At 41.9% G+C, this 17,835-nt stretch overlaps 1 protein-coding gene across 1 annotated transcript in view; it reads right to left on the reverse strand.

Annotated features, from left to right (window-relative positions):
* TSEN15 (tRNA splicing endonuclease subunit 15) overlaps positions 1 to 17,835 on the reverse strand; it is a 139,068-nt gene that overhangs the window by 69,602 nt on the left and 51,631 nt on the right. Inside the window, exon 7 of the transcript XR_003427984.1 lies at positions 271 to 384. The gene's annotated coding sequence lies outside the window, so the exon portion shown is untranslated. The remainder of the gene's footprint in view (positions 1 to 270; positions 385 to 17,835) is intronic.

The following is a 17,835-nucleotide window of genomic DNA, read 5'->3' on the forward strand; positions in this document are numbered from 1 at the left end:
GTATAACTAAAACAAATCAGGAGTTGAATGTTCATTGCCCTTCTCATGCTTTTTGAATTATTAAATTACTAAATTTTTTGCATTATGCTTTTGTATTACTAAAATAATACTACAGTTATTATTAATAACATAATCACTTGAGAGGAACACTAACATTGAAACAAATCCAATAATAAATATAGCTACCATTTTTAACACCTTGTCTATGTTACATTTTTCATTTTTCACAATAACCTTTTTACTAGCAAGGAAAATGAGATTCAGACTTACCCAGTAGGGTGCGAAGTTGGAAGTTAGGAGATTAAGTCTGTTCCCAACTATGTTATTAATTAGCTGTGTGGCCACAGGCAAGTCTAGTTACCTCTCTGGGCTTCGATTTCCCTTCTGGAGACAGAAAATGAGTGAGTTAGACTTGCAGATGGTGCAGGTACCTTCTTGCTTTAAGTGTCTTCAGGCTGAATCTTATTGCTTTCTTTCATCAATGATTGTTCTAGTTCTTGTTTTGGGTTTTAGGTTTTTTCTTTCCTAATCCCCATAGTTTTCTCATCATCCAACTCTCAGCTTATCATCTCTCAGTGAGATTTCATTGACCAATCCTGCTAAAATAGCTTGTCCAGCCTCCCACTCTTTATTACAAAGTCTAAACACCTTGGCATGACACACACAACTGCCACAGACTGGCCCCAATTTTCTCCTCTGGAACCTAGTAAACAGTCAATGAATATTTGTTGATTGAATTTATAAATAAATCCAATTTATTAAAAGTTCTTTTGATTCTGTCACAGAAACCCTAGAATTGTGCTGTCCAATATGGTAGTCAATAGCCACATATAGCTATTTAAATTTAAATTAAAAGTTCAGTTCCTCAGTCTCACTGGCCACCTTTCAAGTATTCAATGCTGTATGTGGCACGGACAGTGCAGACTAAAACATGTCCATCATTGCAGAAAGTCTACTGGGGAGTGCTGGTCTAAATTCTGGCCCTTTCTCTCCAACCCCACCGTGATTCCTCATCTGGATTCTGATGTCTCCTAAGTGGCCTGAGAGTAGCCTCCTCCCATGCTAGTCCATTCTCCACTCTGCCTCATTCATTTAGTTCATTTATTCATGCAGCAAATATTTAAGGAGGACCTTTTACATGCCAGGTCTTCACAGGAGACCAAGCAGGGCACGAGTCAGACCTAGTCCTGCCTCTGTGAACTTACAGGCTGGAGATAATGTGTGTATGTCATTCTCACGCTTCAAAACTAATGTTGGGTCCTCTACCAAAGTACTCTACAGTGTTGTTCCTAGAATTCTGGGCTCTGGGGGATACAGCAGACAGAGTCAACTCTGCTCTCAAGAGGGGGTTAACTGATAGAGATGTTCCTGTGTGTGTGTGCGTGTGTGTGTGTGCATGTGTGTGTGTGTGTGTGTAAAATGGCAGGAGGGCCCATGGGCTGCACTTCTGCCTTCTAGCCCTTGAGCTGGAGGACAAATGGCCTCTTTGTGCACTAAGGTCTCAGTTTCAGCTCTCCCTTATCACTGCTCCTGCGTGTTCTGTACCTGGTCCTCTACCATATTGCTCTAATGCTGTCCCCTGTCCTCTGCATACCCTTCTCTCAGTGGGATTTTATTTCTCTTACCCTGAACTCTCATTCATCCTACCAAACCCACGTCAAGTATCATTTTCTGTGAACTCCTTCCCGGCAATCCCAGATAAGCGAGGGGATCTTTGTCCTGTGTGCCCATAGCTACTTCTTATTCATCATCATAGCCTCAATGCCTGAAATATAATAAGTCCCCAATAAATGATTTTGGACAGATGATTAATGAATGATGATTGGACGAATACATAAGTGAATAAATGTATGAATATTATGAAAGTGCCTGGCCTGTCTGCAGTTCCCCGGGGAGGATGCATTGGTTCTCAAACTTCAAAGTGGAATAAAAAGAGCATAACTATCTACTTACTCTTTTCCAAGAGAAAATGTTATTTTTCTTAACATTCATACTTTTAACCTGCTCTAAATATCCCTTCTGTTATTTTTTCCTAGAGAAGATTTTTTTTTGTCTCTGCGAGCCTTCCTTTGTGACTACCCAAAACTCAAGGATCAAATACTTCATTTCTAAATGCCACGTGTCACAGGCAGCTCTTTCTTCTGATTGGGGAATGACCTCAGTGCTGCTAGAGTGCTTGCCATTCCTCCCAACTTTCATGTTTACGACCGCTGTCAAAACTGTCGTGCGTAAGATATAAAATTTCTTCATTAAGCATTAGTACACCACTATGTGAGGGTTTTATAAACCAATCTGAAGCAGGCCTAAAATTTCTTAATTTTTCTCAGACCTTTAAAAACACAATCAAACCAAAGAGAAACCTCATGAAATAATCCCACAGAGGTTCCCTCCAGGTGCCCTAGGGTGACCCTCTGATCACCCAACCATTATTGTTATTTCTATGGTTTCTATGAAACCCCTCAACAAGCCACTTCAACAAACCAGATATTAATTAACCTTCAGTTAACTTGCAAACATTCTGAGATTCAAATTGTTTTTCTTGATACTTCAGGATATTTTAAGCGAGCAGATTAATCTTCCTCACATCTGCCCCTCCACATGACTCTGCAGACACGTCATCTGAGATGGGAACCTGGGTGTCTTCACCAAAAGTACACAACCCCAGCTGCTTCTCACTTTCCCTAGCGGCCTGAGCTCTGTTTCTTTCATTATAGGCTGGGGAAGAAAAATTGAGTTGGAAATACATCTATAATTACCATTTCTTGGAATTACTTCAGTTAAATTTGTTAGTATCAATTACACAGGAGCAATATTTCATCCTTAGAAAATCCTAGTTGCTAAAATCTTCTACTAGTCACTTAATCAGCAATACTCAGAGAAAAAGCCACATCCAGCCCTTGCACATCTAAGATTTTGGTACACAAAATTATAATCCTTGAGTTTTTTAGATTACTTTCTGGTAAACTCCTGTTCTGATTTTATCAATAGAAATGATCCAGTAATGTGCATTGCTGCGATCAAGGCTGAGTAAAGGGGGTCAGGTGTGCGTGTGTGTGCGTGCGCGCGCGCGCACGTGTGTGTGTGTGTGTGTGTGTGTGTGTGTGTGTGTGTGTATGTCTGTGTGTGCTATCCTCAGGGTATCAGTACATATCACACCAGATCAATAAAGGAGTTTTTGCAAAAAATAAAGGCTTGCCAGAGGCTCTGGAATTCCCAACTATGACTTACAACAGAGGAATTCCTTCCCAGATTGTGAAAACTTTGTTGACTTTTAACTACTAAAAAGAACTGATCTTAATGTGAGGGAAATGTTATGGGTTTCTTAGGAAAAACTGTTGTGTAAATATAGTGGTTCTGTCTTATTATCTTGGCTTAGCCTGGAAAAGCAGAAGCTAACAAAGATGCATTAACCTTTCTCAAGTATAGATAGAGGTTTAATGAGGACACTGGACGTTTGCTGTCCATTTCAAGGAAGATCAAATAAGAAAAAATGGACTTAAGTTTCAACCAGAGAGAGTATGATCAGGCTTAAGCGAGAGCTTGTTGATTAGACAGCTGGTTTATGCAGCTTCTCTAAAGAGGAGCAGGGGATTTAACAAGTACTTACTGGGTGTCTATTGCATAGAAGGCTTAGGTTGTGGAGGATGAAAAGAAAAGCACGGTACATTCAGTCTCTGCCCTTTAGGAGGTCACAATCTAGTTGGAGAGAGGAGAGAATTACTCACAAAATGACGGGTAATATAGAATAATAATGCAAGATATGGCTTGAGACAGTATACACAAGGGCCAAGGGAGTACGGGAGTTGAGCACTCTGAGCATTCTGAGTCCAGGATAGGGAGAGATCCCCACGGGCTGAAGCAACTGGAAAATCTTGGTATTAAGCCTTGGAGGATGGAAAGGGTTTTGCGAAGAGGAGAGAAGGAGGAGAAGCAGGAAGGGTATTTCCAGAGAGGTTATCAGATATTTTGAAAATAAGCTTGAAGAACAAATACATAATTGTACTTATATAAGGTACCTAGAGTAGCCAAATTTAAAAAAGGCAAAAAGTAGAATGATGGTTGCCTGGGGGAGGGCAAAGTGGGGAATTTATTCTTTAATGGGTACAGAATTTCAGTATGGGAAAATGAAGTCTTTCTAGAGATAGAAGATGATTGCACAACAATGAATGTACTTAATGACACTGAACTGCATGCTTAAAATGGTTAAAATGGTAAATTTATATTATACCCATTTTACCACAATTTTTAAAAATTGAGATAGATTTTTAGATAGATTTTTGAGAGGATGAGTTTATATTGAACTTGTGAGGTCTCTTCTTTTATGACTCCATGTTAACTGTATGTGTGGCCCATGTGACAGCAAGTGTGAAATTATTAAATATAATCCATCCCTGGGCTGTTGCACTTTAAAGGTATTTGATGGTTGTGGTCATCTTGGTCTGTTGAGGTTGCTGTAACAGAGTATCATAGACTGGATGGCTAACAGAAATGCATTTCCCACAGTTCTGGAGGCTGAAAGACTGAGGTCAGGGCACCAGCGTGATCGGGTCCTCTTCTGGTTTCAGACTTTTCCTTGTATCCTCACATGGCAGAAAGAGAGGAAGCAAGCTCTCTCTTGAGTCTCATAAGGGCACTAATCCCGTTTGTGAGGGCTCCATCCTTGTGACCTCATCTAAGCCTAATTACCTCCCAAAGGCCCCACACCATCTTCTGATATCCTCACACTGGGGTATAGGTTTTCAACATATGAATTCAGTCCATAACAGTGGTTGACTACCTAGCAGCTTTTCCCCTCCTTCTTCTTTACACACAGAAGTCCACTTCCACTAGAGAGGCCAGTTACTTTCCCAGCTTCACCATAGGTAGAACATAGGCATGTGACCCTATCCTGACCTTTGATACTAAGGAGAAATCTGCCAGGGGGTAAAATTTTGGAAAAAATTTTCCTCCCTATTTAAAAAAGAGATAAAACTCGAATGGTGTGCACTTTCTCCCTGTCTTCCTTTGGATATTTTTGTGAAGACATAATGCTTAATGCTAGATGGCTAACCTACATCCATATGGGAAAGCCTAAAGAATGACAGATAAGTCAATATGGAATCTTTACTACCTTGTTACTATATTAATCACCCTCATAAAATAGATTCCTCCTTGTTTAAGTTAATATTAGTTATTTGTTTATTTGCAGCCAAGATGATTCCAATGGACTACGGTATTACAAAGACAGCCCTACAACACATTGCAGGAAATTCGTATTCAGCTGGAGATTGTTCTTCCCTTTAAAAATTATAATTTTCTTCCATTACATGACAGGCAAAATAAAGAACATAAAGAGCAGGACAAAAAGAATAGCTAGTGCTGGGTTTGGAAAGGCATAGGACCACCAGCAAATAAGCTGGTAGTAAACAAAGTAAATAGCCAGTATTTTGCCACACACTGGAAAGAATAACATTCTCCTTTGTAACTGAGAAAGGTTGTATTTAAAGGGAACATTGGGTAAAAGTATAAACAAAGACTGAGAACTCTCTGAAAACAGTAAGGGTCTAGAAGCAAGAAAGCAATAACCCAGTGCAGATCAGAGCAGGATACTAACAGTGTAGCCTAAGAAGAGGGTCAGTGGAATCCAGAAGACAAACCTAAGGTCTGCATCAGACCACTGTCTTCTCTCAGCTCAGCTCTATAGGTTTCAGTAATTCTCAACTAAGCTTTCTGCTTTTCTTAGTAAGATCCAAGTTAAAGTGCCCCTCAACATACTGCTACATATAGATACAAGGTCTGCATGGGTCTGCTCTGATTTGAAATAAAGATTCTGACACTCTTTTGTCAGATTTTTCTACCAAGATGAACATCTTCCTGGGGGTACTGCAATTTAGATATTTATTAAGCACTTTTATTAGCTGGTGGTATTATAGCTACTTCCAAAGTTGATTAAACAGACACAGCCAAGGAAGGGAGGATGGCTCCATCTGTCCATTAATGATGCTGGCAGCCCTGAGCAAGAGATCCAGGCATGGGGCAATCTGTCACATCCCAGTTATGAATGTCCTGTGGTGCTTTTAACGGGAACCAAGGTGCTGCACTAGGCAGCTGTCCCCTAAGAATAAGACTCCTTGATCTGAGGCAACTAGAATTAAACCACTTACTTCTCCAGAACAAAAGAAGTGGACTCCATGATATGGTCTACCTCGTTTCCCATTGTTCACACACTAGTTTTTTAAAAAGGGAAACTTGAGTTCTCTGAAAGGGAGCTGATCCTAATGTTTGTCAAAGCATTATGTTTAAAGAAAAACCCACAAAACTCAGAGCTGTGAATGAATGACACAAATGTCCTCATAAAACTGCAGCCCATGTGAAATATGGCTGATCCAACACATCAGGAATTAGCGAGTCTTCCCACAAGGCCCAGCTTGCTCTAAGGCTAAAAATGGAATGAGAAACACCAACTCATATCATCTAATCTGATCAAGGGCAGAGTCTTTGGGCTATTCTCTCAGCATTCAAGGAATGTGCTATTATTCCCCTGAGAGCACACAAACTCTCCATGAGTTGCAGAGTCCCAGTGGAGATGTAAGTGTTTTGCCTCTGGTGAAAATGAACTTCCATGGAAAATGTGACACAAACACTACCTTTTGGGTCGCAAATGAATCAGATTTTATGCCAGAAAGACTTTTCTCATTAAAACTGTACTTTGGAGAAGTGGTTCTCAAAGGGCTTGTGGGGCTTCCTGATGGTCCTCCTGGGCCACAGACCGGTACTGGGCCACAGCCTGGTAGGACCCGGGCTGCAGAGCAGGAGTTCAGTGGCAGGGCAGTGAGCGAAGCTTCATCTGCCGCTCCCCCATCGCTGGCACTACCGCCTGAAACACCCTCCCCACCCACCCCGGTCCGTGGAAAAATTGTCTTCCATGAAACCGGTCCCCGGTGTCAAAAAGGTTGGGGACTGCTGCCCTAGGGCCTGACTGCTCCCCCAACCCCTACCCCGTGACCTGTTCTGTTTTACTCAGGTTTAAAAAGGGGGAAAATATAGAGCAGTGGGAAGAGTAAGGTCTGGGGAGTCAGATCTGTGATTAAATTTTAAGCCTGCTACTTCCTCACTGTGTGATATTGGACACATTCACTAATTCCTCTGAGCATCTTAGAGGGTTGATGTGAGCCAATATATGTAACGTACCTAAGAAAACACAAAGGATCAGATTGTTAAAGCATACTCATAAGAATAGATCTTACCCAGTGTCAAGCTTTACTAATAACATCAGTGAAACAGGTCATTGCAAGGTTCAGATAAAGCAATGAGTGGTCTGAGACTAATGCAGCTGCCCAGGCCCTTTTATGCCATATCAAGATATTCTCTTGCCCAGATGAACATAGAAAACCTTTAAGCCATATATATGGCCACATCACCTACATGGAAAAGAGTCATTGGGAAGTACCTTCCTATTTATATTCAGATAGTTACCTAATTTACTTTACTTTTTCCCAGAAACCATGCTCAACGTATCCATAGGTTCTAGATTTGTAACAAATGAGCAACCCAGGCAGATCAGGTAGCTCCTTATAAAAGCATTTCATAGATAAGGATCCTGCAACTAGCAAATATCATTAGTATGCTTAGTTGGATGTCTATCATTAGCATGCTTACATGAAGATTTGACTGAGTTACCTTCCTTCTGTCTTTCCCATGGGCTTCCCCCCGGTAAAGAGGGAGGATGGGTTGTAGGCCTATAGTTAAACACTTCCTGCCTAGAACGTAACCCAGACTGGAACTTGACAGAGAGTAGCTTTTATCACATTATGAAGAATAATAACTACAATATGACTGTGCTTACTGTACTTCTATTTCTTCCCGACTTTCCAGGTCTCGCCTAATTCAGCCTCTCTCTTTCATCTAGGCCTCACCTGTCCAATTGTGTGCAATTCTCACCTCAGCCTTTTCTCCCCTTATTCCATTCTACTGGCTCTACCCATCTTTCAAGGACAGTCAAGAGCCCCTTCCTCCTGAAAACATCCATGTCTACTTCTGCCCTCTGATCTCACTCTTTCTACCATCTCTAATCCACGACCTAACACTAAGTTTAGAGTGTCTTACATCATTCTGTTTCTTACTTTCGTATGTATGACAGTTTTCTTTCTCTAAATAGGTTATAAATCCTAGGAGAGCTGAGAACTCTAACTTGCTCTGAGTCACTTATACCAGGAAACATTGCTTGATCCACCTCCCCAACAGACGTGGTCCCACGTTATTGACCCCATCAACACCCCACTTCCCATACTGTGAGGTTATCATAATTTCTTGTAATTCCAGATTTAATTGTTTCTCTTTAAGGGCAACAAGCTCCTGGAAGACAGGGTCATGTCTCTTTTGCTCACTCTTATAAACCTAGTACCGGATACAGCACCTGGCAAGGAGGAGGTAATTAATAAGTATTTGTTGAAGAACCTGGTTTTCTAGTGGTAGAACTAGGTGGAGCAAGGAGGTCCATTAATGTATACAGTGAACATATTGAGCACCTACTCTGCATACTCAGGGTGCAGAGATGAATAAGACATGATTTCAGTCATCTAATGTCTGGCCTGAGAAAGTTTGAGTCAACTTCTTTACCACCACTATCTGGGTCTATAGATATGTAAAAAAATGTTAAGCAGATAAAGTCAAAACCAAATCCCATTAGTTAAGCCCAATGAGTTAATGGGAAGAAAGTAGAAAAAATAGGGGAATGTAGCTCTAGAGGGGTGTGGGTGCTCTCAGGAAGACTTCCTGCTCCCACTGCCTCTTCTTCCTCCCCAATGGCCATCGTACAAGTTTTACCACTGGCCTCAATTCATGTGAAATCCTTACAGCAATCCTTAAATTGAGCTTTAACTTAGTAAATAGACAGTTGTGTAGGTATACGCTAGGGCACCTTTCTGGATACCTTTTTTTAGAATGACACAATCTGAATAGCATTCCGACTTGTTTATAGCAGATTTTGGCCACCAACGTAAAGCTACATGCTAATTAACTATATTGTTCAAACCAGATAATATATACTTCATTTTGTCCATCTTAATATCACCCTATGTAGTAAAAGACATCATCTTATCGTTGCTTTTCCTAAATCAACAACTTTCATAGGTTTGGTACAAGGTCAGTCCATTCCTTAGTCTTCTGAGAAATAAGGGAATCAGTGAATTTGGCATTTTTTAGTTGTATCTTATGAAAGCTAATGAGAAACTCCAGTGGACCAATCTCTCAATTCCTCCTGGGAAGAGGGGTTGGGATTATGGAATGGTGGCAAATGGATTCATGTGATATTTTCTCCAGTATGTAAGGTGATTCCCTTCCTCCCTCCCTCTTTTCCTTCCATCCATTCTGAGCCAAGTTATTACACAGTGCTGCTCAATATGAGAAAGTTCCTTCCACTCAGGCTTTCACCTTCCGAGGCTGCTTCTTGGTGCCCAAGCTAAAGCCGTCTGCAGTCTACACCGACATCCCTAGCTGCCTTCGGCCATATATTAAAAAGATTGATTCTTTCACAAGCAATCAGCTAGCTGCTGCTTTTTCCCCATTACATTTGCCCTCCCACTAAGGGGCTTCTCTTCTTCTTCCCTCCTGGAAGGTGAGCTCCATATCCCTTGGTACTCTCTTCAAAGCCTTTTTCCATGCTCCGTCCTCCTCTTCCACAATGTGTTAGTAATTATTTCTCTGCTCTCCCACTAAACTGGAGCTCTTTGAAGGCAGGATCTGTGTCTCATTTGCCTTAGCATATCCAGTGGCTTCAAGAGGGCCTGGCACATGGTGAGTATTGAGTAAATGTTTGGATTTAATGAATACATTGAATCAACGTTGAATCAGAGAACAAATACTTAGCATCTGGGAGATACAAAAAGCAGTAGGTTTAATGATTCATATTCGAGTACTTCATCCATCTGTGACAGAGGAATAAATGGCAAGGGATCCTATAGGCTACAACACCCTTCTGGGTGAAGCCAGGGTCGGTGGAGAGGCAGTAGCAAGAAAGAACAATAGAAATTTGATCTGTGTCTTTTGTAGTCTCTGGGGACAGCAGGACAACACTGATTTAAAGAGAAATTTGAGGGGGAAAAAAAAAAAACCCAGACAAAAGAACCCCTTCAACTGGTTTCAATTTAGCCAATGTAACCCCCTTCCCATTTATCAGGACTCAGCACTTTTTTTTTTTCTCTTTCCACACCACTTAGAACTCTGACCAATGATCTCAGATGGTTCTTTTTTCCCACATAGATTTTAGTACCATCTCTAATGCATTCATTTGGATTAAAAATAAAGACAAAAAGAATTACAGTAGCTTAAGAGGCCTCTTCTGTCCCCTCCCTGATCTGTCCATAGGAGGTCCGAAGCCCAGAAGTCTACTTGGAGGGCCCTGGTGGAGGCGTCCTGAGGAATGTAAACAGCATTATGAAACCAGAACCTCAGAGTTTTGGTGAGAGAATGGAGTTTTGGGAGGTCCCTCTCCCTGATGTGTCCATGAGTCAGAGTTAGCTATGCTTCTAAGAGACAGAACAGCCATTAGTCAAGGCCAACTTGAAGGAAAATATGTCTTGTACTGTAAGCTAAACCCCACAATTCCTAAAATGGACCAGTCTGGCCTGCTTCCAGACTGCACAACCTAAACTAAAGAGCGAGTGGAACAAATGCAATTATCATATTTTATTAGTGCCCCCCTGTGCACTGTCCTGGTCTCAGGCACCTGGCCATCGAAGACATTCTCTTAGCTCAGCCTCAGGATGCAGACATTTGCCTGATGGATAAGTAGTTGGCAAAAGCACATTAAGTTCCTCAGAGGAAAGATGCACTCATATTATTTGACCCAAATCATTATGACTTATATACAGAAATAGGATTGGAAGATTTCAGGGAGTGTGGTTTGCTTTCTTTCTGAAGTCCTCAATTTCTCATCAGAAGCTTAACATGGATTTGCAACTGTTTGGTACAGGATTTCTAGAATTCTCTTTCTCTCCTAGAAGGGTGGGTATTTTATTAGAAGCAATAGTAATAGCAATAGCTACACTTAATGACTCTCCACCTTGTGTCAGGTGCCACAGCAAAGTCCTTTATATGAGTTACTTCTGTATTAGTTTGCTAGGGCTTCCATAACAAAATCTACAGCCTGTGGGGCTTAAATAACAGAAATTAATTTTCTCACAGTTCTGGAAGCTAGAAGTCCAAGATCAAGCTGCCAGAAAATTTAGTTTCTGGTGAGGCCTCTCTTCCTGGCTTGCAGATGGTACTTTCTCACTGTGTCCTCACATGCCTTTTTTCTGTGCACACAAGGAGAGACAGAGAAAGATCCCTGGTGTCTCTTCGTCTTCTTATAAGGACATTAATCCTATTGAATTAAGGCCTCACCCTATGACCTCATTTTAATCTGATTACCTCCTTATAGGGCCTAACTCCAAATGCAGTCACACCAGGGCTTAGAGCTTCAACATATGAATTTTGGCGGAACACAATTCAGTTCATAATAACCTCACTGAGTCCTCTCCACAAGCTTGGGAAGTCAGGGGCATTCTCTACCTTCTATTGCTAAATAAATTGAGGGTTAAGTAATTTGCCCAAAGTCTCACTGCCAATAAGTAACTTGTTGGTGTTGGTGTTGCTTGTTTTTATAGAAGGAGAAGTGGAAATACACAGAGCTCATTGGTATGAATGTAGGGTTGCTAGTAGAAAAGTCAGAAAGGAACTGGCAGGTGGAAGCAAGAGCAAAGCACTGAATTCACTGGGATAGAGCCTTTCGCTTCAAGGCTCTGTAAGAGCAAGAAGCTAGGCCATAGGAAAGGCCAGACATGGCCTCCAGTGCTGCAGAAACTGAAGAAGGGATTAAGAACTTGGCGTCCAGCAGATCACCGCCTGAAAGGAGAATGTAAAGTGTGTGAAAAGCCTGGTGGTTCAACTGCGTGAACATGAAGACCAGGAGAGTCTCGACTGGGGTTGGTTCCAAAATACTGCTTTCCCCTGCATTCATAGGGGTTTCATAGGCTCAGGTATACACAGCACAAGGAGAAAATATATTTTAAAATGAAATATTTCTTTCTGGGAAAAAAAAGAAAGATGAGTTTAGTTAGACGAGTCACTGGTCATTGTGCTGAGCTCCGAATACTAAGACAAGAAGATGTGGTCACTATCTTCCGGGCACTCACAGTCTCGGCAGCGGTGAAGGGAGTCTTCCTTTCCGGGCCCCCTGATCTGGATACAACTGGGAAGCAGGAAATTGTCCCTTTGGGCTCCTTCCTTCTCTGAGTCACACTTTTGGGTCCCCCATTGGTGCCACTCTCCTCAGAGGTCACCTTTTCCATGTCTACCTCCAATCTGGCAGCTGGCACCCCAGATTATCCAGGGTCTTCGCTGCTGATGACTCACCCCATCAGAAATCTCTTGATATTTCTTCCACTAAAACATCTCTGATCCAAGTCCCTTTCCCTTGAGGCAAGTCTGGCTAGGAAAGGAAAGGTCATAGTTCATTTGTTCCTTCTCTTGGGTAACATCCTGACGTTTTATTGGTGGCCTCTGGAGACTGGCAACAATTTCAGGCACCACAGCAGGCAGTATGGTGGGAATTTTTTGAGGGTAGTTGAGTCTGTCAATGGACATCAAACCCACGGTGGATGAGACATCATTCATCCTGGGCTTTTCACAAATAAGGCTATTCCTGCTACTACACAGAACTGGGCTAAAGGGTGTGTACCAGCCCCTGTCAGTGCTTCACTCCTATCTCCCAGACTTCATATTCCAGAATGAAGACGGCCATGCTGCTTCTGGTTGTCTGCCAAGGACGTCCCTGGGAGTAACCCTCAACCAATGACTCTCCAGGGATGGGGTATAAATAACTCAGCTCCCTCATCCCTTGGGTGGGATCATTTTGAGGCATATGTTTTACACTGTGACCTCACGTTTCCCTGTGGAGTTTCAGTTACTCGCAGTAGAAAATGAATAATAATATACCTATTATTGGCTGCTTCCCCTTCCCTTCTTCACTGCCAAATGGCAAATGGTGTTTCCTGTGTTTCACAAATCAACTACTTGCACTGAAACCCTCTTCTCAGTGTCATCTTCCAGAGGGAAGCAAACTGAGAAAGGGTGGCCATCAGAAAAATGGACAGAGGCGTGCAGCAGGACAGTGTACAGGCCAGGCTCTCTCATCATGCTGTGTCATTGGCAGTCCCCTGTGGGGAGCCTTACCAGCACCCCTACTCTTCCCTCCTCTGCATGGCCATGAGAAGAGGGTGGGGAGCCCACGTCAGAGCTGGTCTCCCTGCGGAGATGTTTGGAAAGGGCAGCCCCAGCTGATGGTGTTTCCTAACTTCTCTGAGTGGAAACTTAATTGGGACTAATTCTGCCAGGGCAAGTGCAGGGCTCTGGGAATAAATCTTTCAATAGGATGCATGGGATTTGGTGTCAGAAATGTCTTGTTTGGATTCTAGGTCTACCACATATGAGCCATCTGGCTGTTTAACGTCTCTATATCCTATTGTCCTCATCTATAAAATGGGATAATTGCTGCCTCAAAGAATTGTTCCAAGGATGACAATAATAGCAATAGGATTCCCAGAGGCTTACATGAAGTTAATGTAGCTCAAAACAGCCTTATGAGGGTGTGTCATGGGTCACTTACCCAAAATCCTTAGAGCCAGATGAGTTTTGAAATTCAGAATTCAGATTTAATAAAGATAACATGGCACATGTAACATATATTACAGAACCCCCTCAGGGTCTTGGGGAGTCCCCTAGACTCAATCACAATATTTCTGTACAAAACTAGGAAGATTTATGCAAAGTGGGTTAAAGCTCATAAAAAATCTCATTTTGGAATTGCAGATAAAGGACTGTGTCCCAGAGAAGTTAAGCAACTTGCTTAAGATCACACCCCAGGATTTGAGCCCCAAAGATTCATGCCACAGCCCCCGCTCTAACCACTACACAGCACTGCCTCCAGCAATGAAACCCTCTCCCCAGAATGAATGAAGGTAGTTAGAGACTTGTATCTGATTCATATGGTAGATAAGAGCTGCTTTTTGTTATGATCAAGAATAAGCTTATATAATTTCCCCAGAAACAAAATTGAAAATATGGTCACATTTGAAACATTAATGCTATAAAATACCAGCCTACAAAAAGTAATAGCTACCATTTGCTGAAAATGTGTTGAATAGTTTACATATATTCACCTCATCTAACCCCTATAAGGGCCCTAAGAGATACGTTTTATTAGTACCACCCATTTTATAGATGAGCTTAAGTAATTTACCCAAGGTCACCCGTAAATAAGGAGCTGGGCAGGAGATCCAATCTGGGTCTGCTGAAGCCTGCGCCCCTTCCACTACACTGCCCTTCCTCCAAAGGACAGGTGTGTGCTGCTGACCGTCATTGTGTGGTTCGCCCAAGGTCACAGGAGAGCCAGCCCAGAGCACTAACTACCTTGGCCCTGCTACCTCGGAAAGCCTTGTAGTCACTGACTTCTACTTTGGAAAGCTCCACAATTCAATATCATTTCTTTTTTGCTGCCTACTCTTGCCACTCTGACAAAAGAACAGTACCTGGTGTTCACTAGAAGATACAAGGGAATTGATTGGAAAGAAAATGTTATTTTATTCCAGTCCTTTCCATAGTGGTGTACCTTTCTATATTTAGATAAGTGCTCTCTGCAGCCAAAGAGGCAATAAAAGCAAGATAAAAATGTACTAGGCCCATGCCAGGAAACACTAAGAAGCTGTAAGTTCTTATTCTTTGCCCAAAGATGATTATTAAAAAAACAAGAGAGACAGGAATAAAGACACAGACCTACTAGAGAATGGACTTGAGGATATGGGGAGGGGAAAGGGTAAGCTGTGACAAAGCAAGAGAGAGGCATGGACATACATACACTACCAAATGTAAGGCAGATAGCTAGTGGGAAGCAGCCGCATAGCACAGGGAGATCAGCTCGGTGCTTTGTGACCACCTAGAGGGGTGGGATAGGGAGGGTGGGAGGGAGGGAGACGCAAGAGGGAAGAGATATGGGAACATATGTACATGTATAACTGATTCACTTTGTTATACAGCAGAAACTAACACACCATTGTAAAGCAATTATACTCTAATAAAGATGTAAAAAAACAAAAAACAAGAGACAATAAAAACAAGCAATCTCTGCAAACACACAGTGCTTTAAGATCTGGACCATCTCATAGCCTCGGGACAGTTGAGGAGGGATGAGGATAGCAAGGTCCTCTTCTACCTTTACAGAAATGAGGCCCTAAGGAGGCAAGCTGAGCAGGTCTCAGCCTAAACTACTTGTGAAGTCAGGGAAGAATGTCAGTAGGGAAGTCATGGGCTGGCTGGAAGGATCCTCCAGTGCGCCAGGTATCAGCTGCTACTCCACAGACCAAACTTGAACTCTAATATTTCGAAAAGGTAAAGATGAATTTGAAAGTTGACTGAGGTTCATTCATTCATGATTCTGAGGGCTTGATGGGTAAACAAGGTCCAAGCTTCCTTGCGCCCTTGAGAACCCCTTCTCTGGGCTCCCGCCGGAGGGTTGTAATTCCTCCATTATTCATAGCAACAAATATTTCAATCATTAACTGTGTCCACTACAGTCATTTGTACAATGTTTTATCCTTTTTTGTAAACTGCACTTTTGTAAATTGCCCTCTTCGAGGGCAGAGAACAGTCCCTAGTTATTTTATAACCTCTATAGAAGCTAGCATGGCATCTAGTAAATTGAGATTTTTAAATGCACCTCTTGTTCAAGCCTTTTTTCAGTCGCATCTTCTACTGGTTTGAGCCAATAAGTAGTTTTCCCTTCCAGTCCTGTGAAGCCTCAGATTTCTGGCCTCTATCTGTCATACAAACCAGTTCTTGCCTGAGCAGCATATCTCTGTCTTGTGATACTTTGTTAAACGCAGTAAGTGATAAGCTATCTCTCACTTGGAGAAAAAGGCTTGTAAGGCACTAGGCCTGCCTTTGAAATTATCAGTAACAACAGATTTACCAAATGCTTTGCCATCACTTCCATTGGTCTCCATCTTCCCAGCCTTCACTATCAGTGTCTGTGCCACCCACCATCCAACTGCTGAGTCAATGCAACATATTTTAGGTTTTTCTTACATTCACCCTCACTTCAAAGTGCCCATTTCTAAATTCACTAAGGTAATTAACACAAGCTGCTATAATAAATAAACCCCAGAATTTCAGGGACCCAACACAAAATAAGCTTGTTTCTTCCTTATACAGTCCAACGCAGGTGTTACTGGGCGACAGACAGCTTTCTTCCAGGTGGTGATTTAAGGACCCCAAGCTCCATCTATCTTGTGGTCCCACCATCTCCTATGGTCCCTTTGTTTTCTGCTTCTAGCCAATGGAAAGGAAAAGAGAGGGGAGAAGGGACACCCTCTTCTAAAATCCTTGCCCCTGGAGTGACACACAGCACTCACATTCCATTTTCTCCGTGCCATGTGTCCACACCCAGATGCAAGAACAGCCTGTGAGCTGTTTCTGCCACCAGTGTCTAATAATAATAGCTAGAATATATTATTCATCTTCATTTTGCAAATTGTGTACTTTAATTATTTCATACAATATATAAAACAGCCTAAAAAGTAGGAATTATCATTGCCATTTCAGAAATGAAAAGAACACGTAAATATGTATATCAATCTCTAAACCTCAGGGACTATATATATATAGTGGCAGATCAAGTGGCAGGTCAAGATGTGAACTCAGACTTGTATGACACTCAAGCCCCTGTCTCTTCTTTTGCACGATGTAGCAAGAAATACACAGATCTGCTTTGAGACTGGGGGGTGGAAAGGATTAGGGACAATGACCCAAGCTGGATTTTTAAAAAATAAGTATCTGACAAGCCCAGAGAGGTATTAAGACTGGAGAATGACGTTCCTGCTTGAAGCAATGATATGTGCAAAGGCAGTGAGGCCTGAATAAGCATGGTATGCCTGTGGAAGACTTATTTTAAAAAGAATTATGACGTTTAGATAGTATTTATCCAAGTGTTTTAGGATTACCAAAATCATGTCCTAAACCTCAGCCATCTTTCTCCGAAACGTCCCTGAGGGAGCTATATACCCAAAGAACAATGGTAAAGGAAAGGAAGTGTCCCATTCTCAGCTAAAGTTGGGCTCTTACCCCAGCACAGAGGCTTTGTAAGCTGGGCTGGAGCACATGAGCAAGTCTGAAGGCTTAGAGACGGAACACCTTTTCTCCCTGTAAGTCCAAACCCAACTTCAGGATTTTACCACACCTCACCTGCCAAAAATGAAGACCGAAAACCAAACAAATGAAAAGGCTTCATGATGCAAGATAAGAGCAAAAGGTTAGCTGGGCATGTTCTAAGCAGGAAGGCCCTGACTTTTCCCTCATTCAAGTCACATGGAAGCAGAAAGGTGAGCTAAATCTATTGACAGTTTCTGCAGCACAGGTGAAAGAGGTACAGGAGAGCACCAGAGAGAACTCTATCTTTATTCAGGACCTCTTTGTTTAAATCAAGTGTATGGAGGTATACTTTACATAAAATAACATATACCCATTTGAAGTGTAAGTGTGACGAGTTTCGAAATAATCACACATGTAACCACCACAACAATCAAGATATAATCATTTCCATCATCCCTTCTGAAGATTCCTTCACGCTCTTTTGTATTACATGCCCCCCACCGCAAGCACCAAGCAACCACTGATCTGTTTTCTGTCCCTATAAATGAGATTTGCCTCTTCTAGAGTTTTACATAAATTGAATTATACAGTATGAACTCTTTGGGCTCTGACTCTCTTGTTCAACACAATGTTTTATGAATTTTATATATATATATATATATATATATATAT

Source organism: Aethalodelphis obliquidens, unplaced genomic scaffold (genome assembly GCF_003676395.1).
Source record: "Aethalodelphis obliquidens isolate GAN/ISIS:26980383/991018 unplaced genomic scaffold, ASM367639v1 scaffold48, whole genome shotgun sequence".
Classification (NCBI taxonomy): Eukaryota; Metazoa; Chordata; class Mammalia; order Artiodactyla; family Delphinidae; genus Aethalodelphis; species Aethalodelphis obliquidens.